At 45.5% G+C, this 25,279-nt stretch overlaps 1 protein-coding gene across 2 annotated transcripts in view; it reads right to left on the bottom strand.

Moving 5' to 3' along the window:
* Positions 1-25,279, bottom strand: part of GDPD5 (glycerophosphodiester phosphodiesterase domain containing 5) — a 158,423-nt gene that overhangs the window by 73,958 nt on the left and 59,186 nt on the right. The window lies entirely within an intron of this gene.

Raw genomic sequence — 25,279 nt, 5'->3', positions numbered from 1 at the left:
AACAGCCAGGAGCCTCAGCCAAAGCCTCCCCCCAAGGCCATGGGCTAGGATAGGGCAGACAACTGCCATAGATTTGCAACTGAAACCATTAATGAAGACAATCTCCCAAAATCAGGGACTCCAATTTAGGCTGGAGCACTTGCATTTCACCAAAGAGATCATGAATTTAATGAGAGCATCCCATTCTCCAAGGCTGCTGCATGGGAAATCTATTTCTTGGAGCAGGACGAAGTGTGTTTTTGAATCTTGCAGAGGTTTCTAGGAAAGGGAGGAAGGGATAACTTCAAATAACAACCTGGCTACTGCTCAGAGAAGTTCCCTCTGAGCACAGAAACCTGCATTCAGCCACATTGAAACTGGGTCTCAACGTGATGAGATCAGGTCTGGAGAGGTGTCACAACCCTTTACAACACCTTATTTCATATATCACATTAGCATTTGTGCACATCAACCCTCCCCCCAGCAGCCTTCCCTCTCTCCAGCAGCCTTTGAAGAGCATTTTAGTATCACCACATGGGTGTCACATCCAGGGATAAAAAGCAAGTGATGGAGTCCCCATCCCTGGAGGTATTCCAGAAGCATAGAGAAGAAGTCAATAAGTGCTGCCTACCAAGGCTTAAATGTCTTACATATCATAGAAGCATAGGGGTTGGAAGGGACATCAGGAGATCATCGAGTCCAACCCCCCTGCCCAAGCAGGTTCCCTACACCAGGTGTATGTTCCTACCTTATTTTCAAACCTCATCATGTTCAGCCTACCCCACAGCCACTTACAACTTCAGCCCACACCACTGAAATATGGGCAAAAACACATCTCCATGGACAACACAAGGTCTGCTCCCCAGGCAATGGTACGTGCCCACGCTAGGCAGTGCATCACACCCTCAGCATTTCCCCACTCTGAAGATGCAAGCACTGAAGCATTTAATGCCACTTCCTTGATGCCTGACCAGCACTCCCCTACCAGCAGATGGGGAGGAAAGATAACTGCCAAAGACAGGACGGTGAGCAAGAAGAGGATCACACTCCAAGTCTAGGACCCACCAGGTATAACATGCAGGGCTTTTACTGCAATTTGAAATCTGGGGGAAAAGAAGACAAAAAAATATACACGAACGACAAGATGATTAAAAAATAAAAAACACCTTAGGATCACATTCTTTTCATTCAGTGAGTTTCAGTCTTCTTGAGCAACACAACACAGTGAGACAGGCTGAATCACTCTTTATTAGCATAACGCTCAGCTCTGCCCTCACAACCCACATCTCAGCTAGGGAAAGCTTGAACCGAGCAGCTCCCTGTGCCCCAAGGAAGATGGAGGAGGCTGAAGAGTTGGCAGCAGTGCCTGAGGAAGCACCTTGCAGCCTGGAGTGGGGATGCTCTTGGCAAACCAGAAGAGAAGTTGATAAAGTTTTGGTAAGCATCAAAGCAAACTCAACATGCATTTATTCAAAGTCAGAAAAGAGGCAGCTCTCCATACTGCTCTGGCTTCCCAAGCAGGAACATACCCAGCAAAGAGTCCCAGATGGTTCTGTTTCACACCAATCCATTTACTTCCTGAAACAGAACAACTTAGACACATCCAGGCAGAGGAAAGATGTTTTCAAGCTGACTGGCACCTCTCCAGCCCAACATCACTGCTGCTCTGCTGACCTAAGGGAACCCGACAGCCTTAAAGGACACATTGATTTGGATGAGTCTGCATTTCATATCAATAAATCCACTGTAAAACTCAGCTGGTTCCTCAGCTCGGGCTCCATCAGACAATGCAAGCAGTGTGTTGCAAGTTACCTTGTTGTTAACCATTCTTCTGCTCATTTTTAATGCATTGGAGGGAGTTGTTCTTCTCAGTTGTTCTTCAAGTAGCACAGATACCCCCAGACTCCCTTAGAGAAGCAAGCTCTTGACCAAGTAATGGCCTGGCTAATAATCACTGTGAAAAACAAGGCACAGAGATCCCAAACCCAACCAGAAAATCAGATGTAGAATTCATGTTGCAAGAAACCACCAAATGCAGATGCTTGCCTTACGATTATCCAACGATGATGACAAAATATGGCTGTTCATGAGAACAGCATTATCTTACACCCAAGATCAAATCTTAGTAGGATGAAAATGGAATTGCATCACTACTCCCCCATGCCTCAGCTCTGTGGGAAGAACCAGCTGCTGTGCACTGGTATCCCTTTAACACCCACAATCCTACTCAAAAGAAGGGCCGGATGGACATGGAGATGATGAGTTGAGCTGCATGTCTTGCACCATGCTCCAGCCCATAACTCCTCTAGAAATCCCTCCAAGATTTGCTGCACAGCTTCCATCTGCTTCCCATGGTAGAGGGTACATCTGCCTGGGTTTTGTTCCTGCATGGCACCACGGCCACGTGGATGTGCCCTGGGCTGGAGATCCAGGCAGCACTGCAGTAAAAGGATCTGATTTATAATGCTGTCAATAGCTTGGCAGATGAACATATCACACAGGGCTGAACTACAATCTCTTTTTCTCAGCACAAGTTTATTGCTGAGGATGGATTGTTGTATAAAGTCCTAAGGGAAATCCCCCTCTGGCCCCAAATGAATGAGCTTTGAGGTACAGCTCCATCACTGCACACTCTCAACTTAGGAAGGGTTTTCTTTGCAAAGATGCACAGTGCAGGGCTGGGACCAGAACCCACCTCCTCTTTTCACCAGTTTCTCACCACATTCAGGCTAGTTGAGTCCTGCTTTGCTGAACAACGTCCTTCAGCAGGTCTGAGATTGGAGTGGGATCGTACTCCAAATCTGCACTAAGGGAGATAGGGAGGGAAATGGAAGGAGAAATAAGATTCTGATGAGAAGAGGGGTCAAAAAAGAGGAAAAATGCCTTGAGATTACCCATTTTCTTCTTTAATAAGAACCGTTGCAAATCTAAAGCCTGTGAAATCAAGAGCTGAACCTACACATCAATCCATTCACTAGTTATTCCTAATGAACACGATTAAAGCCCTTACACGTAGCCAGAAACTTGCTGGTAAATAGTTGCAGGGGGGGAACTGCTTGGGAGAGCACCAGCTCACACAGATAAACATCAACCCTTCCCCCAGGCATGGGATGGCTGCACAGCAACTGAAGGCATTTACACAAGAGATGCTTGATTTTGTTGTGTCTGGACACTTGCTGGGTTCATAAATCACTGTTTCTGGAGAAGGGAGGAAATACCGTCTACATTTCTCCTATGCAAAACCCTTCCTGCTGCCTGGATGGGAGGAGGGACACAGGGCACACAGACAACCAACATTAGGGCATTACTCAGAGCACAGAGTGACTATCTAAAAGACAGCTCCAGGCAGTGTGCCACCAGCCCTGAAGAAATTCATTTCCCAGCTGTCCCTCCACGCTCACCCCAGTAGGATGCTGAAGTTGCTTGCTGTCACTTCAGCCCAAGGTGGGCAGAGGACTATTTTTTATTAACTCCCTCAAGTTCTCTTTTTGTAGGAAATACCAGGAAATTGGGTTTAATATGTTTGCAAAGGGCAGGCTGTTCCTGTCACAAAAATCTCTCACCGTAGGACCAGCAAGGAACCTGGCAGTACTGGCACAACCCACGTTGCCAAACAAGTGCTGGTGAAAACCAACTGACTTCAGAAATACTCCCTCTCAAATGCACTTCCACATTCCACGATCGTAAGTGGCCCAAGCAAATAAATAAATAAAAATAAAAGGAAAATAATTTCTAGCTTTTATTGGATTAATAATAAAAACCAGTAACATATGACAGAAGTAACTTTTTCCTCCAGCTCTGATACAAACAACGGAATATAAAAAGTCCCTCCCAGATCTCTGCTTGCCAGACACAAAGGAAAACCCACATATTTCTCTGCCACCCATAAATACTGTGGTTTATTATGGAAACAGTGACAGGATCCCGGAGAGGAACTGATGAAATTGAACCCAGTGAGAAAACCCACTGAATTATTGAGCAGGGAGTTGCTCAAAGCCCATCTCAGCCAGCCTGGGAAGTTAGGGAAGAAATAGCTGAGCATTTTCCAGGTTGAAGAGTTTTAAAGGGAAATTGTTGAGGGAGTCAGCAGCAGAGAATTGAAAAGAGAGAAAAATCCACTGGAAAAAGAGGCTGGTGGCTCTTGGAGGAGCCACGTGCACCACATCACACGTTTGAGGGTAGAGAAACAACACCTTGTGATGTTTTTTGTGCCAAGCATTAATTACAGAGATGACCCAGGCCAGCAGTCAGAGCTCATCTCTCTCCTTCTGCTTGTATTTACCCCATCAGTTTCTTAGGAACCAGACTCTCAGCATGATCCAAGCTGTAACCGTCATCAACCATTTCCATCAAAACCACATCTACAAACGTTCAGAACTTCCCGGTGTCTGCACTGTCTGTGCCCTGGCACCAACCCCCTACCACCATTGAATGGGGCTGTGAGCACCCTGGTCTAGAGGGTTGGAGTCTACAGCAGAGGGGTTGGAGCCACATGACCTCAAAGATCCCTTCCGACCCAAACCACCCTATCATTCTTTGACTCTATGAATGAAAACGAAAGCAGCAGCAGGATTGTATAATCCAGCAATAAAAGTGGATACTATCCCAAGTCACCATCACATGCATCAGGTTGGATATTATGAGAAATTTATTCGTATAAGAGTGGTCAGGCACAGGCTGCTCAGGGATGTGGGGAAGTCACCATCCCTGTTCCAGAACCACAGAGATGTGGCACTGGGGGACATGGCCAATGGGTATGGTGGGAGTGGGCTGGAGCTGGGGATCTTGGAGGGCTTTTCCAACCTTCATGTTTCTATTTTATGATTATGGCCGTTGGTTAAAGACAGACGTGACTTTACTACTGAACAGTAAAATCTATATATACAAACACACATATATGTAGAATAAAAAGTCCTGATACACTCCTGAACAACCAAGATACCCAATCTGTACGTTAATGGGAAGCTGGAAGACAGTGCTTTACTTAGCTCAGGCCTATTTAGGCAGTATTACAAAGCTGGTACCTAGAACAGCATCCCTGAGGAAAACCAAAAGCTATATTGAAAAAATAAGTCTTCACAGAGCATCATCACAACTCCAGCAAAAGTCATCAGGAGGTGATGATCCTGAATTTATTTCTACTGCCATGGAGGTGACCTCTGCCCAAGTCCCACTGAACAGAATAAGGCTCAGAGCAGCAGAACAATATCCTAGATTAACAAGTACATGAAAATACTTGTATATATAAGCAAGTTCCCACTGCAGTCACTCAAAACCACCCAGTCTTCAGAGGAAGCATGCACAGAAATTCCCCTACTGCCTTTTTATGACTCTGAGGCAGCAGTGTGTCTGTGTGGAGTCATCTCACTAGAAAACGGTCGTTATTCTTTTTTCCAAGCTGGTAGATAACCTCAGTTGGAAATGTTATGCTGCTCTCTTTACAAGTGAGCTGATAGACATCAGGTAATGGCAATCAAAAAGTGCAGCCAGCTCCTGGATCAGAGACACATCCCTCCTCACTGCTGTTCTCTTCACCCTTCTCTCCACCTGCTTCGCATCGAGTCAAACTTCACATCAGTGCTTTTCTTCTCATCAGAGATACCAGCACACAGCTTGGCTTCCCCTTTCTCAGATACAAATATTTTATTGTCTCGAGGCACAACAAATTTCACATCATCCATAGAGAAACTGAGGGCACAGCTCTGAGAAACATGGTTAGTGGGCACAATGGTGACAGGTTGAGTTGGTCTAGGTGATCTTAGCTGTCTTTTCCAACCTCAGTGGTTCTATGAAATTTCAGTCTTTCTCTTGCATAGTCTGGGTGTTTTGTTTTGTTTCCTACCCTTGGGCTGCTCTTAATCCTCATAAAACTAGGGTTCCAGGCAAGTTGCATCCTCTCTACATATCTCATTTTTAAAGTGAGATTAAAAAAGGAACAGTGACAAAGACCCCAGAATGTGGGCCCATTGAGAGCACAGGATGCATCCCTTATACACCATCTCCAACACGTGGCTCTTTCTGAACTTTCCCACCCTATTTATTCTGCACTTTCCCACTTAAGTCCTCGTCTGTCTCCTTCTCACTTTCCTCTTGGCCAAATTGACAATCCACTGCTATGGGAAGAAAAAGACACCCAGAAACCCCGAAGCTCACACCTCATCCCATTATTCTTAACTAGGCAGTGTCCATCACTGCAAGCACTACAATCTTCTGATGAAGATCCCAGATAAAGGCAGGCTCTCACTTTCCCAGGACCCCCTTCCCATGGGATCCAAGGAGCATTTTTTTAAGACCATGAGGCATTTTCCAGTTACAGCACTTCTGGAGAAAGCTGTTGGCACAACACCACTCCAGCTGAGCACAAGCAACACTATATTTTGCACATAACTGCCACTTGCTAGAGGCCAAGAGAGAGAAGAAAGGAGCACAGAGCACAAACAGGATTGCTGCCCCTCTCAAGCACCAATTACTGAACCCCTGCAGGGACAGGATGCTGGGCAACATAACCTGTGGTCTGACCCAACAGGCAAGCTCTATGCATTTGCACTTGGCCTCATGAGACTTCAATTCACAGATTTATTGGTCTGGGGGAATCCAGAGGGCAAAGACATCTGTTAACAAAGGCCACTGAACAAGCTAGCACACAAAATGCTTTCTCCCCTATCTTTGGGGGGCAATCCAGTGACCTGAAAGACTATAGTAAGAGATTTAGAGCAGAGAATACTGAAGTCTCTCTCTTTTAAGCGGAAAATCGATAAGATTTTTTCCCTCACATGCACACTTAACATGAACAGAGACCATCTGAAACAGTGGACAGTGACATGTCAGACTTAGCAGTACAAGGTCAGAGCTCAGCTTCCCAGAAACAAGAGTGCTCTTGTTTCCATATCTGTCAGACAACAGGATGCTTTGTGCAAGTCAAAAAAAAAAATCATGTATTTTTCTAATACTTGACATATGGAAGGGATTTACTTCTCTTTGCCTGTAAGAGATTTCAGTGGGTTCAGTGCACTGCCGGAGGGAAACCAAATGAAGTCACAAGCTTCAGCAGCAGCTGAGTATCCAAAGCCGACATCCATCTGGAAAGAGGGCAGAAGCTTTGCTTGCAGGATTGATTTTTTTTTACCTCTCAAGGGCTGAATGCTAAGGAAGTCAACCATCACGGCTGTAATGTAGGTGCTGGGGTCTGTTTGCCATACAACAGCCCACTACAGCCACTGTAGTGCCATGCTTACCCAGCACTGAAGTGCAGTAGAACAGCATCCAGGCCAGTTTCATTTTGCGTTGTGCCATTTATCATTCACTTCTTGCTGAAGAAGCAGGAACCCCAGATGGCAGCAGACAGATGCAATAAAACTGCTCCTTCGGTCCCGGGTGCGCTGCTAATAACCTTTGCAAACGTGCACACTAATTCTCATCGACCTCAAGAAGAAAAGCAATGAAATGAGATATCCTTTTAGGATATTGTTCAGCTAAAAGCAACCCCACCACACTCCATTCAGCTTCAAGCTCTTGACCTTCCAGCACAGCACAGCTCACAGCAGTGTGGTTTGCTCAAGCTCTGCGGTGCTGTAAGTGGTTACAAGCTAGGCTTGTTAAGTAAACCCTAAAACAGGCATAGCAGCAGCGTGTACTGAATTAGAGGAACCAGGAGGTGGTTTGGTTTTTTTTCAGACAGGCCAGAATAGCTGAATCAAAGGAGAAGGGAGGAAGGAGGAGAAGGGAGGAAGGAGGAGAAGGGAGGAAGGAGGAGAAGGGAGGAAGGAGGAGAAGGGAGGAAGGAGGAGAAGGGAGGAAGGAGGAGAAGGGAGGAAGGAGGAGAAGGGAGGAAGGAGGAGAAGGGAGGAAGGAGGAGAAGGGAGGAAGGAGGAGAAGGGAGGAAGGAGGAGAAGGGAGGAAGGAGGAGAAGGGAGGAAGGAGGAGAAGGGAGGAAGGAGGAGAAGGGAGGAAGGAGGAGAAGGGAGGAAGGAGGAGAAGGGAGGAAGGAGGAGAAGGGAGGAAGGAGGAGAAGGGAGGAAGGAGGAGAAGGGAGGAAGGAGGAGAAGGGAGGAAGGAGGAGAAGGGAGGAAGGAGGAGAAGGGAGGAAGGAGGAGAAGGGAGGAAGGAGGAGAAGGGAGGAAGGAGGAGAAGGGAGGAAGGAGGAGAAGGAAGGAAGGAGGAGAAGGAAGGAAGGAGAAGGAAGGAGGAGAGAAAAAGAAAAAGAAAAAGAAAAAGAAAAAGAAAAAGAAAAAGAAAAAGAAAAAGAAAAAGAAAAAGAAAAAGAAAAAGAAAAAGAAAAAGAAAAAGAAAAAGAAAAAGAAAAAGAAAAAGAAAAAGAAAAAGAAAAAGAAAAAGAAAAAGAAAAAGAAAAAGAAAAAGAAAAAGAAAAAGAAAAAGAAAAAGAAAAAGAAAAAAAAGAAAAGCAACACAAAATAGACCACAAGAGACAACAGCTAGCAAGTGAAACAGCTTTGTGGTGAAACCAGCAGTCTGGACAACTGTAAAAGTCACTGCACGCTCTTCCTCCACCGTTAACCCGCAGCTTTCAGCACTGTGGCAGGGCTGATGTCACCAGACTCTTGCACAACACCAAATAAAGCAGTGCCCCAAGCACCGTGGTCAGAAGGGTTGCTTTGAGTCTGATTTCCATTCTAAGTCATACTGAGATTCACAGAATCTTTCTCCTGGGCAGGAAGGAGAGCAGCCCAGCTTCACACGATCTCCCTTTGCTCAGCATCCCACTGGTTTGATCCTGTTGAGATGAATTGTAGGATTTGGGGAATTTCAGCCCAGGAGGAAAGCTTTTGCACAGTTTTTGGTTAAAAGCATCACGCTTCCAGCCACATCACCATTGTATCAACAGCTATTGCAGCATGGTCTCTCAAAAGCACCCAACAAACAGACCAAGGAGGTCAGAGCTACTCTCCTTTAAGCACAAGCTTCCTTTGGCACATAGAAAGAAGCTTCAATAACCACACAACTTTCACCTGACAGTAGCAGGCCCTCCTTTTTGACTCCCAAAACAAAACTTCAGCTTTGTGAACGGTCAGCAAGGCTTCAGGGAAGCACACAAGTCAACCAATGGTGACTCAACCTTTAACAGACAGAATGCTCCAAGTTGAGAAGACTCCAAACAAGGTTTTCGGGCTAAGCGTTTAGTGCTTTTATTCTTTCTTTCCCCTCCCATAATTGTCCCTGCAGAAGTGGTTCTTTTGACTGTCAGGAAGTCAATTGATTCTCAAGTGCTGGCTGAGGTCATGTGCAAATATGCATGCTGCCAAATAAAGGCTCAGATCCACATGTCAAAGAGAATGTGATAAATGATGGGTTCAGACCAATTCATCGTTTCTCCTCCATTAACAGCTCATTGTAGAGGTGGCATGAAGGGATAAACATTTTCAAGCATGAGATGAGCTACAGAGATCAGTCGCTAAAGAGCCCATTAAAACCTTCAGTCACAGACAAACACAGCTTCTCCTCGCACATCTCCAACTCACAGCCTTGAAATCACACTTGGGAGCCCAGCAGCAGATCCACAACCAGGAGAAAGAGTTTGGTATCCAAACACCCCTAAATTGAAGACTTACACATTTTCAAGAGGAAGCCAAGACAGAGAGGCAGACAACTCTTAATGACCTTTTCCAGCCTTAATGATTTCATGAATCTACACACAGCCACCACTGAATAAGCTCTATTTTTAAGCTTTGTTCATCTGTTTATTTACTTTTTCAAGCAAGCCAATGAGTTAACACAGAGATCCCCAGTTCATAAGAACAAGCATTTCTAGTATCCAAGCTGATCACCTCAGTGTTGAGAACACCAGGATCCCTGCAGAGACCCCATAACCAGACAGGTTATCTGGACAGTGACTAACTGGCAGACTTCTCAACTGCCTTGTGATTCACCCAAGACAAGTGACAGGAAAGCCACATCCTCACACAACTTTAAGTTCTTCTACCCTAACCACAGTGCTACCAGAAATCAACCCACCTTTGCACATGCGATGCATTACTTCATGTCACCCTCACCCCAATGACACTTGAAAGCATCAGAAACCAGTACAGGACAGCCAAGCAAGTCTTCAATCAGATAGTTGTGGGCTGTCATGCTTCACCATCACAGTGGCAAACCAAGGATGAGACAGCTCGATCTTGTTTGCAGGATTATGCAGAGGACATCCCTACAGCCCTGAGGTTAACAGCATCTTGTATCAAGATTTCACACACTTTAATACACATATCCAGATCAGGAGGCAGAGCTGGTCTAGCAAATACTCTGGCAGCAACTCTGGGTACTCTGAACTCAATGTTCATTGAGAAAACTCAACATCCATAGAGAAAAACTCACAAGAACAACCCAAAACCCATCATCATAGACCATCTTTGCTGTGGGCTTCCTAACTTCAGCTGGCTTTTGCTCAAGAGATGTCTTCTCACTGCTTTGGCTGCAGATCTGGTTGCCTGCACGATTATTCTGGAGGGCTTTCTTGGCTTCAGCATGCAACCAAGAAGACTGGTGTGGATGGCTATGGCCAGATAGATCTCCCTCTGCAACCTGATGGGGATTCAAAGCAGGCATATCTCAGAGGTCTTTCCCAACCTATTGATTCTATGATTCCACATGGTGGCATGGTGGGGATGGGTTCGTGGTTGGATCTGATGATCCTAGAGGTCTTTTCCTACCAAGACCAAAACTTGGTGGGAGAGGGGTCAGAAAAACAATTCAGATGAGGCATGCTGGTCATTCAGGAAAAATCCCAAGGCAAACATCACTGAACTCCCACAGTAAGGAAATTTTACGTTCATCTGAATGTTTCACTGGACCCAAATTGCAGCTTCCTGAAAGCCTGAGACAGAGCACACAGGTTGGGCAGAAGAGATGATGTTTGTCCTGGTCCTAAATGATACAGCCACCGTAACTGAGACCAAACAGGAGAAAACAACAACAAAAAAAAAGAAAGGAAAAACAAAAGTGTGGTCAAGTAGACACAGAGACTCTTTGCTTGAGCTGAAGCTACATGAGGAATGGAGAGTGTTCTGATGCAGAGCTTTGCTTCTCAAAAGTGCTTCACATAAACAGGCAAATAAATCAATAGATAAATAGATCAATAAATAAATAAATGAAAGAAAAAAGCCACAACTCCAAAAAAAGAAAAACCAAAAACCAAAGCCCTTCTGTACTTTTTCTGGTAGAGGTGGAAGAAGCCACAGCCCCAACCGTTAGAATTAAGCCCCTGAACAACTGCCACTGAGACAACCCACACTCTGCCCTGAGTTTCTGTTTGTGGTGGTTGTTTCATTCAATGAGATGAGTTTGCAAACTGCAAAGAGCAATTGCCCCGTAGGGAAATAAGCTCTATCTGCCCCTTTCGTGCAAAAGCCAGCCATGTGTTTCATTTATTAATAAACAGATTGGGAACTCCAAACGGGAAATTAATCTCAGGCTGTACCTGTTCTGGGATGATGTTGGGGTGAAGGACAGGACCTGGAGCTGTGTGCAGTTACTCTGTGCAGAAACTTGGCCAGACTCCCAGAACAGGAGGCATGAATGTGAACATCTGTATTAAAGGCAGAAAGATATTAATATGCAAAAGCATTCTAGCTTCTGAGCCTTCCTGTTCCAGAAATTCTAGCTGCCTCCTCTTCCAAATGAGGATGAACAGCTGCAATGTATTTGGCAAGCTAACCTCTGCCCTCAATTTAGAAGCTTTTTACATCACAAAATAAAGCACATGCACATTTTAAAAACCAAAGGGCCCATTAAATCATCTAGCTCGACTTCTGTACAAGAAATGCCACTGAATGTCACCACCTTAGTTGAATATTTTGCTGTAGCTAAACATCGTTTCCAGGCATGCTTTCCCAAAGGGTATCCTATGATCCTAGAGACTGAGGATCTTAGAGAGCAGTAAAACAGGGATAAACAGACCTTCGTAATCCACTTTTGCAGAGTTGTTAAGAGTCTGTTCAAGCAAAAATCATGGTCTATCCATGCAAACAAAGATGGTTGCTGGAGATTTTAACTGCTTCTGCACTATTTCCTAAGGTCACTGAGGACATGTGACTTCATTCAAAGTAATAACTGAATCATGAAAGTTAGAAAAGCCCTCTAAGACCCCCAAACCCAATGCCAACCCACCTGCTGGCCATGTGCCTCAGTACCACCTCTCCACAGTGCTGGAGCACCTCTGGGGACAGTGTCTCCATCAGTTCCCTGTTCCAGTGCATGACCCTCACTCTAAAAATTCAGGCCAAACCATGTGGGATGGCACTAATCTGCAAGATAGCATCAACACCCCAAATTAGCACTTAGAACATAGCACCAGAACCTAACAGTTCATCCTGAATAAACCTGCATGTGATCGTAACATAATGGAGCTACCACTTACCTTTAGATGTAGTGAGACGTGCCTCATTTAGAGCTACATACATAACTTTTGAGGAGAGCTGCACACTCAACAGCCAAGGAATTTAATTTTCAGAGAAGTCAGCTTAAAAGAAAAGCACTCTGGGATTTGGATGACCTTCCAGAAAAGTGCCAAGCTGTGGAAGCTTTCCAGGAAACCACAAGATCTTTTCCAAGGAGGTTTCCTAGATCCAGATCACACACTGCATAGGAGGATGAAAAGCCAGTGATGCTTTGGGTATAGAGCTTGGACTGGTTGGGTGTATGCCTACCCTGTGCTAGCTGAATTTATGCTCATGGCCCAGGTGCCATGCCAGAGAGAAATGATTTCTTAGCCCCATTCTTAGCTCTATTCTCCTCTCCCCACTCTTCCCAGATGCTCATTTTCTTCATCTGTAGGAACTCAGTAGCTCCAAAACCTGCCCTCTCAGCCAAGATTTCTGAGCACGGCTTAGTTACTGCATGGCTCCATGCATCACACCTTCCCAGTCCTGCAGGGGGATGTGTTTTTCCCCTGCCATTTTAAGGCCTTCCCACATACAAACCCACAACGTTACGAAACAGAGCATGTAAGCATCACAGTACAGCATTGTGTAGTGGGCCTGGGGAAGCACACAGTGGCACAGACACTGCAGGATGTGTCACCACTCAGTGAAAACAGAAGTGAGACAGGTACATACAAAATGAGATCAGTCACAGAAAAAGTGCACAAGAATACCCCAGCCTACCCTGCCTCCAAGTCAGTTATCAGCAGCAGAGAGGCAGCACTTTTATTAAGGGAGGAAGTGAAGATGTTGTCATAGTGCTCCTTTTCCCCATTCTACAGATATTTCTCACCCATCATTAGCACACAGCATGGCAGCAGCTCTCCAAAAGGAACTGCCTGTAAATTTCACTGGAAATTTACTCTTCCTAAGTTGTTTTTTTTTTTCTCAGTTCTTCATTAATCCAGCACCAGAGGGATGAGGTCAGAGAGGGCAGAGAAATCAGTTGTAATAAGCACTGGGCAGTCTCAGCTCTGTGCCTGGCTGAAGTCTGAAGCAGATATCTTAGGAGGACAGGCTGAGATCTGGGGAAAGGAAGGCTGCAAGGAGACTGAGAGAGGCCTTTCAGTACCTGAAGGGGCTGTGAGGATGGAGGGGATGGACTCTTTGTCAGAGCGTGTGTGTGACAGGACAGGGGGAAATAGTTTTAAATTAAAAGAGAGGAGATTGAGACTGGATAGAAGGAAGTTGTTTGCAATAAGGGCAGCAAGGCACTGGCACAGGTTGGCCGGGGAGGTGATGGAAGGTGCATCCTTGGAGACATCCAAGGTCAGGGAATGGGGCGTGAGCACTGATGGAGCTGTGGGTGTCCCTGCATATTGCAAACAGTAGGACCAGATGGCCTTCAGGTGTCCCTTTCAACTCAATCAGTCTCATCATTTCAGTCCCAACACAAGCACTCCCATACTGAGTTGTGCAGAGCTTCCCAAATGCTTTTTAACACAGCATCAAGAAGGGTTTTTCTCAAGTGATGAAGGACATCTCTCCCAGCCAAAGCCTTATCTCCTCTCTCCCTACTCCCTTTCTACATGCCAAGCACTTGGAAGCCCATCACTGTGTTGAAGCCTTCTCACCTTAATCTTTGCAACCCACTGCAGCAGATCCTGGCGAGAACAACGCACAGCTGGTGCCCACCATCTGCACATCTCCCACCACCACAGCTGGTGAGGATTGGGCATCCTGAAGTCATCACTGTGTCTTTCTTTCTGCCGGCGAAGCAGTGCTCATGGAGCACTCAGACCCAAGAACACCCACACATACCACAGACATCAATATTCACCTTGAAGATGAGCTATAGCTGTAGGACATCACCATCTTATTCTCCACTCATGGCTACACTGGAAGCTCAAGCTCCTCTGCACAGTGATCCCTTGACCTTCTATTTTCCCCTTCCCTGAAGGCTGCTAACCCATAGCTGTTTAAAACAAACATGAAAGCACAGCCAACAGTCAACTGTTCTTATAAATATCTAATCCACTCTTGCCAGCAACCCCCAATGGGAATGTTGCCTTAGCTTCCGTCAGCACTTCACACAGCAGCAGCAACAGGAGGGACTTGTTCAGGAGTCCCCATCTGAGCTCATGACTTCCACTTGTCCCAGCACTCAGCACATGCTTAGCAAGGGAAAATCCAACACAAGCTAATCCTGCTCCTTTAATTTCCTCTCTTCCATCCATTCATCACATCGCTGCCAGGTTTCTGTTAATTTTTGTGGTCATTTTGGACCCGCAGGCATCCCTGATCAGTTTTCACAGGAGTAATTTTATCAGACAAAAGAAGAGTTGGTTGTTTGTTTTTTTTTACTATGTGAGGTGAAAAAACAAAACCCCTTTTCTTGCCTGATGCACGGGCATTCAGCCACCCAGCAAGGACACACTGCAAAGTTTTTCTCCTTTCTATGCTCTGTCCTTGGATTGCTTCCAGGACACCTGGGAATCAGGGAAAAGCACTGGGAGAAGAGACTTGCTGAATCGGTAGGCAAGGAAATTCAAAGCCAAAAAATGAAGGAAATCACTTGAGTTCAACTGAGAGGCAACAAGGTCATCCTTGCTTCCCTCTGAATAAGGAGAAGACAGAGCGTCCTCTGGAGAAAAACCCTGATTTGTTGCCATCCCTGCTGGGATCAGAGAGGGCTTCACGTAAAACAGACCAACCAGTCAACCTTCCATGATCCCACTGTCATTTCACTTATAGCACTTGCTGTCCTCATGGGAAGGGACCTTGTGGAGTCTCCTTCTCTGGAGATGCCGAGCTGTGCACCCTGGGCTGGAGCTGCTTTGGCAGGGGGTTGGACTCCATGACCCCTGGAGGTCCTTACCGACCCCTACAGTGATATCCAAGTGAATAGTGATGACACAGTCAATTAACCTGTGTTAGTGCTGCTACCACTGGAAGGAGTATCGTTCCCATTGCTTCTTTTGAAAAATGGTATTTGTAGTTCAATTTAAAAAGCTTAACTTTAGCACTGACAGCAACTACGTGGCCAAGAGGGAAAATATATTTGGTTCTTTCAAAAAGCAAGAAGAAAAATGACACTTTTTCCTGCTTTTAGAAGGCCTCCAGTAAATATTCTACCTTCCTCATTGCAAGTGCTGGAATTCCCCAGTCCTTTCACTGGTGTTACGTGGGAATAGTGAATTATTTGCTTACCCAATGAAAAAGATGCACAAAGAAAGGTAAAACATGCATCTAAGGGAATCAGCACAGTGTCATTTGGCCTCATCAGCTTCCATGGCAAAGCACAAACCTGCTAAATCCCCACAGCCTGGTTAGGCATGGTGGTAGTCAGTGAACAGTTGGGCTAAATGATTTGAGTGGGTTTTTTTCCAGCCTTAATGATTCGATTGAGCATTAGCTCAATAACAAAACACAACGTGTGTGATTTCACCCAGTGTGATGCTCATACTGCTGTCTGGGGACACTTACAGGGACAGCTGGGAAAGTTCTCCCGTATGTGGCCATGTGCTGGTTGAGCTCTCAGCCAGAGTCTTTCCAACAGGTGAAGATCTTGTAAGATTGGCTGCATCTCACTGCCTCGAAACAGATAGGGTGTCAGGGAAAAGTCCTGGTAAAACCCAAACTGTACAGCAAAGCATAGTGTTTGCTGCAAGAAATCATGGCTCAAAGATCCCCCTTCCCCACGTGGTTTCCCATATCACCATCCTGCCTCACTGCCCCAGCTCCAGCTCAGTGCTGCCCATCCATAGCCTGGAACACACTTTGCAGATGCTGTGCAGTAAAAACCTTCAACACCTATGAAGCATTATAAATCATAGGGCATGTTAATCACTCAATCTTAGCCCATAATCCAAAGTCAGGAACACAGCCAATGGGTTTTGCAGACTCCCTCCCACAGGCATTTTGCCCACATGGGGACTAAGCCTGAGAATTAGCATTAGTTAAACATCCTCAACCCTGACAGCATTAGGATGCACCAGGCAGCAAGTCAAAACCCATGGCTTCCCTGGGGCTTGGAACTTCCCATCCTCCAAACCAGCATTACTGGAGTAGCAAACATCCTTTACAGGGAATTTACAGAAGCCACAATATCTGCAGTCACCAGTGACTCCTTACATTGAAGGATGACACTGAAGAAAAATGCAACCTAAATCTATTAAGGCTGGAGCTGTATTCAATGGATTCCATCTACAGTGCAGCCCAGCAGATTGGACTTTGGGTCAAGTAGTCATAAATAATTTGGCTTTCTGGGCTTCTATATCCATCGTAGGATATTGATACAACCAGCAGTGGTCCCCTGCAGGTTCAACTTTCTAAGCAGTCAGCAACTTCAGCATTAGCCTTACTGTCTGAGGATACAGGTCCCAGCAATAAGAAAGCTCAGGTGGGTTAAGCCCAGTTTACGAGTCTCAGCTTCCGTGATTTGCTCATGCCAGAGTTCAAGGAGCTTTCAGACACTGCTCTCAGACATAGGGTTTGAATGTAGAGTGGTCCTCTGTGGAGCCAGGAGTCAGACTCCGTGATCCCTGTGGGTCCCATCCAACTCAGAATCATCCAGTACCTTAACCTGTCACCAGGACACCTCTCTGCTCCATGCAGCCAACCAGAGGACTTCCATCCAGACTAAGAGGAGACTTACTCCTTCACAGAACTGCTGATGAAGCTTTGAACACATTTCAGATCCTACAACACTAACAAGAAAACTCTTTAATAGTGTCCATGCTCCTGGGAGAGGCCTCGATACCAGGAGAGCTGTGCCTAGAGAGGTTTGTGTCTTTCCTGAGTTCCTGGGTATCTCCCAGAGCAAAGAGAAACCAATTTCATGAGGAACAGTGTAATTCCCACAAGGCAATGAAACTACAAAGAGAACAAAGCCAAGATTGTGCAGCAGAAGACTCTGCAGTGTGGGCAGGGTGATAGGGCCACGTGCAGCCAGGAGCATCTCGAGCCCCATCCCTCTCCAGCCCTGTGTCACATCACAGCCTTCCTGTATAACGAAAAGCTCAAAGGGTGTACACTTAAAGGATGTTTAAGGGACGGTAAAGTGCTGAGAACAGGAGTGTTTTGGTTTTGGCTGCAAGCACTGGAGAAAAAAAAAAACAGTCAAATAATAAAAGAAAAAATCAATACTTGATCCAACAATTGGATTTTCTTGCATTTAGCCCATTGCACCAACATCATTTGATGTATTCATGCATGGGGATTCAGCAGTGTGCTGCTGCAGAAGTCACCATCCGATGCCTTAGGGACCAAAGCAGAATCAAACAGGCTTGAAAGAGCATCTTTCATCAAAAGCACTCATGTCTTTGGTCCTACAGTCATGAGCATTAATAAATTGAAACTGTACCTAAAGGACAAATCCACCCTTTCTTTAATAGCAGCTTTCAGCAAAGCAAGCAGTTTTTGTGACCTCTGGCCATCAGGGGATTAGACCCAGCAAAGTCTCAGCTCCAAAGCCCACAGATATAGCACACCAGCGTGGCTCAGCTCATCTGCTCAGGTCATTTCCCAACTCGTGCCAAGTGGGAATTACAAGAGTATTTCTCTCTGAAATGAATTAATACACGTATCACAGACACAGCACAGTAATCCATTACTCCACATTGTTCTCGCAGCTTCATCGCTTTACAAAAGAAACCAGTTAAAAAAAAAGAAGCCATCAGAAAGCCTCAGCTCAAAGACACATGATGGTTTTAAGCACATGGACCATCTTGAATCATTACCATTTTATTTGAAGAGAGTAAGACTCACAGCGAACACCCAATTCATTAGGAATGGTTTGATAACTAATTTATTCTGTCTTGCAGCTACACGAGCAGCTCTCGATGCTTTGAGGATGGAGACAGGCACTGCGTGTATCTGATATTCCCCACCTTGCCCATCCCATATCAGCACACTCCAGGCACTTTGCCTTGCTTTTCAGCCAGCACGTTCAGTTGCCCACGAGCCATAACCTGACCACCTTACCCCTGTGTAACACATGCCAACCAGGACATCTGCACAGAGCACTTATTCAGTGCATCATTCTATGATTCTATGTACATACATGATCAATGGACAAAACAGAGCACGTACAGCATTTCGTGGACCCCAAAGAGCAGTCGGGTGTTCAGCAAACCTGCACTGCAGGACCTCAGTGGAGGGCACACTGCATCAGGAGGCAATAGATGCAGTGAGCTTCTGCTCTGAGTGCCAAAATCTGGGTGATTGTCATGGAAACACCAGCACAGCTGAACATCCGAGGAGGAATTCAAAGAAAAATTGTGAAGAAAGCAATGAAGGTGAGCATGCTTTAATCTAAAGCACAGCACCTGAAGTCATTTTTCTTGCCATTTTGGCAACAGCCAAAGCTTCTAAGTCTCTGGTCAGCTTTCCCAGCACAGAGTGTGACACTCCAGGCTGCACCTTCCTCCCCTTCCCTCCATCCACTGATCCAAAAACCCACTCCAAATCCCAGCCCTTTACTCCATTGGTTCCATCCCTTCTCTCCATCAGCTCACCACAGCAATACGCTACAAATCAGGGTCCTCACAGCCTTTAATAATTCCTCCTTCTACAGTGCTTATCCTCAAGAGCTCCAAGGCATCAACCCCACCTCCTTTCAGTCCTTCTTATTCCTCAAGGTGAGCATAGTGAGCTTAGAGTCATCACTTCCTGAATACTTTTTAGGAAAGGCTTGGCAAAACCCCCTGGTAACACATAATGGATTTCCTGGGAAGCACTGGCAGCCAGCTTCTGTCTGCAAACCAAAGATAAAGGGGAAAAAATAAAAAGAAAATACAGAAAAGTTATCCCCCCTGGCTGCCACTGGAGTAAGGACAGAAGAAACACAGAGATTTCTTAGGAGCTGTTTTTGAGGATGGTTACGAGTCCTTTCCAACTCGGGATATTCCATCATTCTACAGTTCTTGAATATAAGGAAAAAGTGAACTCCAGTTTTGTCCCAGCTTGTCCCTGTCTTTCCCATTCTGTCCTCAGCTGCCCAAAGCCACCTTTTCCTGCACAGACAGAAGTTGGCCACCAGTCCTTGGATCTACTGGTCTGCTCATGCTACATGCACATCAACTATTGAGATCTGAAACTCAATAATGCTGAGCTCACCTTGCTTCATCATCTTCTTAAGTGAACACCATGCACACAGCAGCTTCACAAAGGACAGCAGCAGCAGCATCTGCTGTACCCTCCTGAAAACTTACAAGAGCAAACAGGAGCGAGGAAGGAATAATGGGCTCCAGCAACTTAATTATTCACCCAGATAATTAGTACAACACAAAGAAAAAACTGTTGGAGGGAGCACATCTGGCAGCTATAACAAGGAAATGCCACAATCTGAATAAAACTCTGGAGGCCCATAACATTGGAAAAGACACAAGGCACCTTTGTGTATCCAGGGGGGGCTGGTCTGGCTGTTTATTGCAAGGAGTTCGAGCGTGGATCGCTTCAAAGGTTCTGAACAAAGCAGTAACGGCAAAGCATTAGAAGTTTTCAAGCCATTGCTGTAAGAGCTACTCAATCACCTCTAAAAAGGTCAGACTACCCACGGGCCACTTACACCATGACCCAGAGCCTGAAGTCACGGGCAACCAAGTTATAGCTGCAGGAAACACAGCTGTGAACCAAGGTAGCTGCAGTTCCTGATGGCATCAGTCCTGGTGCCAGAAGCTGCTGAAATCCTGTCCTCAAAAGCAACAGACAGCGCCCAGAGCCATTGGGAAGCCCCTAAGCACATTCCCAGGTCGTAGTGAGATGACAGAAGCATCCATGTTAGGATTAGTGGGAAATATTGGTGGTAGGAGGATGGTTGGACTAGATGATCTTGGAGGTCTTTTCCAACCATGGTGATTCTGCAATTCTGTGAACTTTCATTGGGATTCAATGTTCACCCAGCCTGGCCACCACCAAGTCATCACGGCCCAGCTTGGATTCTGTGCCTCAGTTTACCCAGTTACCGTGTCAGAATTAAGCCTGTAGAGGGACTTACACCTCTTCACACTACAAGATAAATGTGGGAGGTCACAATGAGTAAATTCCAGTTATGAACACTCTTCTGGGGGAGTGAAGAGGGTGAGAGTTTGTAACGAGTGACAGGAGGAGAGGTGATGGCCTTAACTTGCACCAGGAGAGGTTCAGGTTGGATATCAGGGAAATTTTCTTATCTGAAAGAGCAATCAGGAATTGGCACAGGCTTCCCAGGAAGGTGGTGGGGTCACCATCCCTGGAGGCGTTCCTGAACTGTGAAGATGTGGCACTGAAGGAGACGTGGTCAGTGAGCGTGGTGGGGTGGGCTGAGCTCAAACCAAACTTCATGGTTCTAAGATACAGAGTGCTGTGCAAGAATTGCCTGTCGAAAGGAATTCTTGCTTCCCCCCCACCTGGACAGACCCATCTGCTGGGGAGGTCTTGGGGCAGGGAGGTTGAGGCACTCTGCCCAGCCCTTATCAGTTTTTATTGCACCAAATTAGAGCAGCCCCAGGAAGGTGTTCCTAACGCTTTTCAGTACTTTTTTCCCCAGCAAAGGTAAAGATTTTTTATTTTTTGATGATTACTTTTTATGATGGATTCTTATTAAGTCCTGTTTTTAGGACAGCAAAACCTTAATGTTATGCCCAAACTCCAAACTTGCAAACCCCACACTTCATTGGTCATCAAAGAAATCCACTCCTGCACTTGGACTTGCACCTCATTAGCTCCAGTTTCATCACCTTTTCAGGTTCTTAATAAGGATGTGGTTTATTAGACACTCGGGCTCACACCTCAAGGATTAGAGCATCTAGAAAGCACTGGGATTTCTGCACATATGGGATTTCAGCACTAACACTGCTCCTTTCACTCACAACTTCCCAACAGTGCACACAGGAGTAATGGGAGGGGAAAAAGAAGACTGTACAAGTGCCAGGAAGGGCACAATTTGTACAGAATTAATGGGGAGACCCACATTTAAATACGTGGTAGATGGTATTGCAGGACAGAAATCACAGGAATCCTGCATTTTCAGTAGCCTGGAACTGAGAGCTTCCAAGTGTTTTAGTGAGTGTGGTGAGGATGGGTTGATGATTGGATTAGATGATCTTAGTGGTCTTTTTGACCTTAATGAGTCTATGATTCAATTATTTGGGGCTCATACCCAGATGATGGCCCTTCCTTCTAGGTGCACCAAACCAGGTCCTTATACTTGCCCATACCAATTGGTGTCCAAGGAAAAAGATGGCATATATATTGAAATAAAGCTGTAGAGTGAATGGGAAAGACAAGAATCAAAGAGTCATAGGATGGGCTGTCTTGAAAAGGACCTCAAAGATCATCTAGCTCCAACCCCTCTGCCATGGGCAGGGTCACCAACCACCAGAGCAGGCTGCCCAGAGCCACACCCAGCCTTGCCCTGAGTACCTCCAGGGATGGGGCATCCACAACCCCAACGTGGCAACCTGTTCCAGTGCATCACTGCCCTGTGAGTGAGAAACTTCCTCCTCACATCCAACCTCAATCTTCCCTGTCTTAGTTCAAAGCCATTCCTCCTTGCCATATCGCTATGGAAGCAGAAGAGATCCCGGTTACATTTTGACCACCCACTTGTTTCTCAAAAGTATTCGTGGTTGAGGACTACAGTTCTTATTCACAGGGAAAGGGTTTTAAAATAAAAGAGGGGTGATTTAGGTCAGATATTAGGAAGAATTTTTTTCCCCAGAGGCAGTGAGGCCCCAGCACTGCTTTGCAGAGCTGCGGTGCCCCATCCCTGGAGGGGACAAGGCCGTGGATGGGCCCTGGGCAGCCTGAAATGGTCCCTTCCAACCCAACCATTCTGATTCTAGGATAAGTCTGTAGCCAGGCAGAACATCCCTTTGCAATCAGCAATAGTATTTTAACCCCCTTCGACAGCAATTAAATACCACTGCAAAACTCCCAAGACTTCAGTATTTAGTAGTCCCCCTTCCCCAAGAATAACCATCCAGCCAATGGAGGTAGCTACTTCTATTATCAAAAATTATCATGGCAATTTTCTTCTGCAGAATCACTCCCTAGCCCTGCCTAGGATGATTTCCCTAGCGTGATACTTGCTGTGTGGAAATACCATGGCTTTGGAATCAATAAAAGCACAGAATCAGCTGGTAGATCTAACTCCACGTTTATGTAATGTAACCCATCAACAATTCCCACATGGATACCGACCCTGCAGGAGCTCTGCACGGATGCTAAAAGATACTCTGAAAGCAAGAGCTGCTCTGGCACTGCATTGCCCAGCAGCAGGTCACCTCAGGTGAAGCAGACAGGCTGCATATGGAGCACTGTGTTTATAGGGTGTAATTAGCAGTGCAGCTCCACATTTGATTGCTGACAATTCATCAACAGGACGGCGTTGTCTGTGGGCTATCTTGGAAGCTGCCATCTGAACTTTAGACCTTTAAAAGCATGCAGCTGATGTGCTCACATTTTCTGTGTTTGGGGTGAGAGAGCCCCACTGCAACGATGCACTGACTCTTCCAGTGCTTCCCTGGTTGGGTATGCGATGAACAAGGTGTAGTTAAGATCAGTAATTGCTTCCTTACACCAGCTACAAAGATTATAATCATCTGAACCTCAGTAAGATGATTTTTCTTTTATATGCTTCACACTTAAAAGGAGCAAAAAACCCACATTATTATAAATAAAAAAAAAAACCAATAAACCAACAACCATAAACAGGGATCGTGCCAATAAAGCCAAAGCCACACAACAGAAAAAGGAATTTTGCAGCTGATTAAAATCATCTCAAAAAAGAGACCTGTGTGTCTTAAGCCCTTCCCCTCCACTCCCAAAAGCTCAGGTGAAGCCAAAAGATCATCACAATTCTGGTAAAAACAAACAAACAAACAAAAAAACCAACTTGGGATTGAAGCATACAATTAAAATTCTCGTTATCATGTAAAATTTAAAGTGTACTGGAAAGCTTGATCTGCATAAATGTGGGTGAAGAGCAGCAGAATCCTTAAGAACTCTGTCTGCTCAGCAGCAACACAATGAGAAAATATACATCCATGGTCACATGGAACAGATTTCAAAGATGCTTTGTGCAAGGTTGGGTCATGGCCCACAGGTAGGGGAAAGGCTCTAGGAAGCCCCATCTCCCAAACAGAATGCAAAGAGCCTTTCTGTAGCCCACATGAAGGTAAGATTACATGAATATGCGCCTTTCCTAGAGGTAACTAGATTTTTTATTGCACTACAATTGGCTCTACTCTGGGTTTGCTGTGATTGAGTTACTATAGCAATGGGTACCGGGCAGTAGAAGAGGTATTGTGCCACTGCTTTTGTATAAAGCCTTTGTGCAAAGGCTATGATGTGGTATTTTCTGAATCGGGGAACAGATTCTTCATACCTTCATGTCTTGGTTCCCCGTAGACTGTAGGTAATTAAGACTTTCTTCTCTTGCTGCTGAAAGAGCTACGTTTACTCTTTTGAGCATTGGAGTGGAAGCTGAGAACTATGCATACCTTAAAGCAGACTGGACATATATTAAAGCCTAGCTCTGAACACAACAAATTCTTCCCCCAGCACCAGAAAAACAACTGAAATTCTAAGCAGAATTGGCAAATGGCCACTGATATTTTCTGGTTAAAAAAGAAGTCGGTGCAAGCAGCCAGATTTCCGTGAAAAATAAAAGCCAACTGCAGTTTTTTCTGTGGATTTTTAACTTGGAAACATAATGTTCTGGTTCATAAGACATAAGGAATATGGCATTTTGAGTATTTACATTAGTACATGCATGCATGCCAAGACATTACATCCCACTGCTTTCCTGACCAAGTCGTAGAAACACAACTACACCCTCCAGTGCGGATGTGCCCGGGTATTTGCTCAAAGGAAACTTCCGCTGGCTCAGAAAAACAGTGGCTGAGAATAAGCTGGCAATACCAAGGGAGGAGGGAAACCAGCACAAACATTTCTACTTTACAAAAGGAAATTTGTTCTGCGCTGCACAAACACAAGCCATGACTTCTTGGTTCATGCAGGAGCTCCCAGCCAAGCTGCACCCTTCCGCAATCGATGCAATTCAGAACCAGGAGCACTCTGGCACGAGATCTGTCACTCACATGTGTTTTTTCCTTAGCCTTTCTCCAGAGAAGTACTCCACTGCCTGAAAGATTTCTGCTCATTGATTTAGAAGTGAAACAGCAGCTGACTGTCACCAGAGCAAAACAGAATCCTCAAAAAGCAGCGAAAGGATCTCTGGGGACTACTGCCAGAACAAGCAAGATGTAAGTCGTGTTTGTAACTTGTTTTCCTTCTTTATGTAATATGCACAAATCCAAAAAAATAATAAAAAAAAGAATACCAGACAACACAAGAGCACAGAAGAATACAACCATTACCCAGAAGATGAAATGTGACAGCTCTGACAGCAGGGTTTTTTTTTTTTTTCAGAGTCCTTCCTGCAAACTTATCAGGTCTCATGGGGACTCACCTCAAACAACCAGGGAGTCTGGCCCTGACTGCTTAGATTCCCTCTGCCACAGCTCTTCAAAACAGCATTTATTCAGGGGATGAAGTCACTTCTAACAGCTCCCCATCCATCCCCAGTTAGCTCTCATTTCCAGAGATGAGAAATGCTGCCTCCAAAAACTGGCCAAACAAGAACATCAATAGAGGAGCAAGGAGAAAACAGAATCCTCCCCAACACCAACGGGAAAAATATGGACAGATTTAGCCAAACCCACACCACTCAACCCCTTTTTGAGCACCACAACCAGCTACTCACAGCCTCAACCCCATTGAGCATCACAACCAGATACCCATGACCTCAATCCCTTTTTGAGCACCACAACCAGCTACTCACAGCCTCAACCCCATTGAGCATCACAACCAGATACCCATGACCTCAGTCAATTTTGAGAAACACGACCAGATATCCATGGCCTCAACCCTACTTTAGTGCACCA

The sequence above is a fragment of the Cyrtonyx montezumae genome, unplaced genomic scaffold (assembly GCF_038088225.1).
Source record: "Cyrtonyx montezumae isolate F1298 unplaced genomic scaffold, pur_monq_1.0 scaffold_37, whole genome shotgun sequence".
Classification (NCBI taxonomy): Eukaryota; Metazoa; Chordata; class Aves; order Galliformes; family Odontophoridae; genus Cyrtonyx; species Cyrtonyx montezumae.
The sequence above is the reverse complement of the archived record's forward strand: the minus strand, read 5'-3'. Positions and strand labels throughout refer to the sequence as shown.